Source organism: Rhinopithecus bieti, unplaced genomic scaffold, assembly GCF_001698545.2.
Source record: "Rhinopithecus bieti isolate Rb0 unplaced genomic scaffold, ASM169854v2 scaffold_73130, whole genome shotgun sequence".
In the NCBI taxonomy this organism is placed as follows: domain Eukaryota; kingdom Metazoa; phylum Chordata; class Mammalia; order Primates; family Cercopithecidae; genus Rhinopithecus; species Rhinopithecus bieti.
The window spans coordinates 169,984-173,546 of record NW_016827546.1 but is presented as its reverse complement, the minus strand read 5'-3'; the positions used below and the strand labels follow the sequence as shown (position 1 = coordinate 173,546).

Here is a 3,563-nt window from a genome sequence, read left to right as displayed (position 1 = left end):
CTCTAATTTTACAACAGTGCTACGATGTACTCATTTTCCTTAGTTTCCATGAAGAAACTAAAGTTTAAAGAGATTAACTTGTTATACATTTTTGTGAGCGAAAAGCTGGATTTGAACATGGTGAATCTGACACTAGATTCCAAGCCACAGTGCAGTCACATCTATATTCATACTCTCTATGATATATGTGCATATATTTTTAAATGTATATTTTGTGACAGAGTATATCAAGTAGCTATTGTTGCATAACAAACTGCTGTTAAAAATAGCAACTTAAAACAGCTCTTCATTATTTTTCACAAGTCTATGGGATGGCTGAGCAATTCTGCTGATGTGGGCTGGGTTTAGTTAATTTTGGCAAGTGTCTCTCACACCCCTATGATCAGCTAACAAACAGGTTGGCTGGGGGCTGCCGGGTCTGGGATGGCCTCAGCTGGGGTGACTCTGGTCCCCGTGGTCTCTCATCCTCCAGCAGACTAGCCCGGCTTTTTCTCATGGCGATGGCAAAGTTTCAAGAGAGAGTGGGTGCACACTAAGCCTCTTGAGGACTAGGCGTAGAACTGGCACTCCACCACTTTTGCCACATTTGCCAAAGAGAGTCATAAGACCAGCCCAGACTCAAGAGTGGGGAAATAGAATCCACATCTTGATGGGAGGAATTGAAAGGTCATTTTGCAATGGGTTTGGATACAAGGAGGGGTAGAGAATGGGGCAATTTCAGTAATCAACCTACTGCATCTAACACCTTAGGAATTTTTCCCCTAAAAAGTAGGTAAGAAAACAGCATGTTTGCTTAAAATGTGGTTTTATTAATTAGTGCAATGGCACACGAGTCTTCCAAAATGTATGTGTTGTCTAGTCCCTCTGGTCTAAAAAGGGCTGAAATGGACAACATGTTAACTGGATAAATACCTTTTTTATTTAGGGAGGCAGGACACAAAAATACCCACTTCCAGGCACCAGATCCATCTCAATAGAAAATAGCCTTGCAGTCGATGATTTTTAAAAAGCAAAACAAAACTGAAAATTTGACTTCCTGTATGCCCTGCAAAGAAGGGCGGGCGGAGAAGCTGTGAATGTGTGAGGAGCAGCTGGCTTTTATTTTTAAACACATATTATTGCTACCCAGATTTTTTCTAGAAAAATGGAAGGAGACTTACTAAGGAATTCTAACACACAGGGATATCATTTCAAGTAGGTGCTAATGAGATTGATGTGGTCTTTTCAGAATAAAGTCTTTATAATCTATTCATTTAGTCCATGAAGTGGGAGAAAGAAACACAAAATGGTGAAATGTGGAAAATGCTAGAGATTCCTAATAGGCCCTCAAGAAATGTGTGGATTGTCAGAGCCAGGCTTCATTCACATAGACTTTTCCCTCAGGGAGTACAGTTTGGACATTCATAATTATGAGAATCTCCATGTCAGATTCCTGTAACACTAACATCCTTTGTTCAGAGGGAATTATCCAATACCATCAGTGCTAACTTCAGTGCCACAATATTATTCTTAGGTGAAAAGTTATTAATAAATTTGAAGTGTAACATGTAGAAAGCCAAGGGGAGGGCCAACCAAATGCTGCTTCTGCTCTTCTGAGCTCACTTATAGTAAATCTGGAAATGATATGGCAACTGACTCATAATTGAATTGTTTTGTAGGTTTTATGGCCAACTTACAAAACTAATTTCTATAAACTTTCATCAAGGATGGTAAAAAATGTCTATAGGAACCAGCGAGATAATATACGTGGCTAAGAAGGCAAGGTGGAAGTGGGTAGAGGTGATTGGGGGAATTGTAGAATCCTCATTTAAAAGGAACTGATGAAAACTTAAACAAAAGCATTGTGCAATCCAAAAAAAGCAAGTCTCTGGGTCAGATATGACCTGACTGAGTCAACTCATGGTCTTGATGATAGATCAACGTTAGATCAATAGAAAACTGCATGCCTCTGATTATAACTCCGCTTGTACCAAATTAGCACAAGGATGAACTTAATTTTTCTTCTAATTTATTTTCTACTCTCTCCTTTAGAAAGTTAAAATAATACTACAAAATTATGTGCCAATCTCAAGACGCACGTGTATATGTGATTTTCACCTCTGAGATTTCACCTTGGGTATTTTCTGGAATTGTCTATGCATAGTAAGAAATGCAAAAACAAGTATTTGGAGATAACAAAGATTCTAAACCTCAAACCTCTCTTGAAACGTATATAAAACTTAGACCAAAGAGGTACTTTTTCTTGTGTTATCTAGGTGGGCTCTAAATAATATGTTGTGAGACCTGAATGTAGCTGGGACCCAATGTGGCTCAGCTTTTGTGCCATGTCAATGGAAAGAAACAGCAGAAAAGCAGAAAAGAAATGAACATTTGTCTATACGATTTCATACAAACAACTGTATGAATCAATAAATTTCCTATTTCCTCTAATAAGAAAATCATTAAAACATAACTAGTCATTTTTTGAATCGTTCTCCACAGTGTTCCAGAGCACATCATCTTTAATTGTACCCAAGTTGTTGGAGAAACAGCACTGACAGCTGTATTGTGCCATCACTGAGAATGTCATCCCAGGGATTAAGTAAGTACCCATTGTGAAATATTAGATCACTTGTTTTTATTTTTGTTTATCTTGTTTGTGCTTACACTTGATCTCTACAACATAAGCATGTAGTGTTTTGCTTTTGAAAGATCTTTAAAAGAATTCTATAGATAATATCACCAATTATAATTGTGAGATGATATCCCACAAACAAACAACTAAATCTGTATTAAATATCTTTGCTCTTTTCTTACTGACCCCATTAGCTGATTCCAGAGTCATCCAAAACTGGCATTGATTGAGATCAGTTCAGGCCAATGTCCCTTTCCCAACAGCACCTAACTGTTCAAACCAAGTATAGTCAATGATAGAAAGCCTATAATATGAGAAACTTTGTAGGGATTTGATTATGATTCCTCTCTTTCAAAGGATACTTTTGAAAAAGAGAAAACATTGCAGTTTACAATAGGCACATATGATAATCAAGTATTTCAATGGTATTCAGTCTTTTAGAAAAGAACAAAGACATGGAAGTGGGGATGCTGTTCTTAACATCTAATAAAATATCTTAATAATCTTCTCTAATCTGCCAGGATTTCCCACACAGGCAGAAGTTGCTACTTGGTAAATCAATTCCCCGTTCCCAGTTCCCCGCTATAGAATATTCCCCCAACATGCACCTAGCACAGTGTCTCCCACTCAGCAGTGCCTGACAATCTGATTCTTTCTCTCCCATTCCTGCCTTTCCCTTACTTCCACGTGGCTCCCCTATTTCCCCTTCACCCTCACTCCCACTCTAGAGCCTCCATTTGTGCTCCCCACAAAAAAACTTTGGAAAGTGTAGTCTGGCCTCTTACTCCAATTATTTTTCTTGGGAAAAAATTTGTCCATTTCCCAGATTCTGCACCAAAAGGAAAGTTCAGGTGCTGATAGTCACAAAGCAAAAACCCTTCCTGAAAGGCAGAAAGAAGATAGAAGGACTTCATACTCATTAATTCTTCTTATCCTTGCTCTGCTTAAA

At 38.1% G+C, this 3,563-nt stretch overlaps 1 long non-coding RNA gene across 2 annotated transcripts in view; it reads left to right on the top strand.

Moving 5' to 3' along the window:
• Window positions 1–2,574, top strand: part of LOC108523353 (uncharacterized) — a 5,081-nt gene extending 2,507 nt beyond the window's left edge. The window contains exon 3 of one of the 2 annotated variants that reach the window (XR_001883795.1): window positions 2,482–2,574. This is a non-coding gene — a long non-coding RNA (uncharacterized LOC108523353). The remainder of the gene's footprint in view (window positions 1–2,481) is intronic. The other variant, XR_001883794.1, reaches the window with a different exon arrangement.
• Window positions 2,575–3,563: the final 989 nt, after the last annotated feature.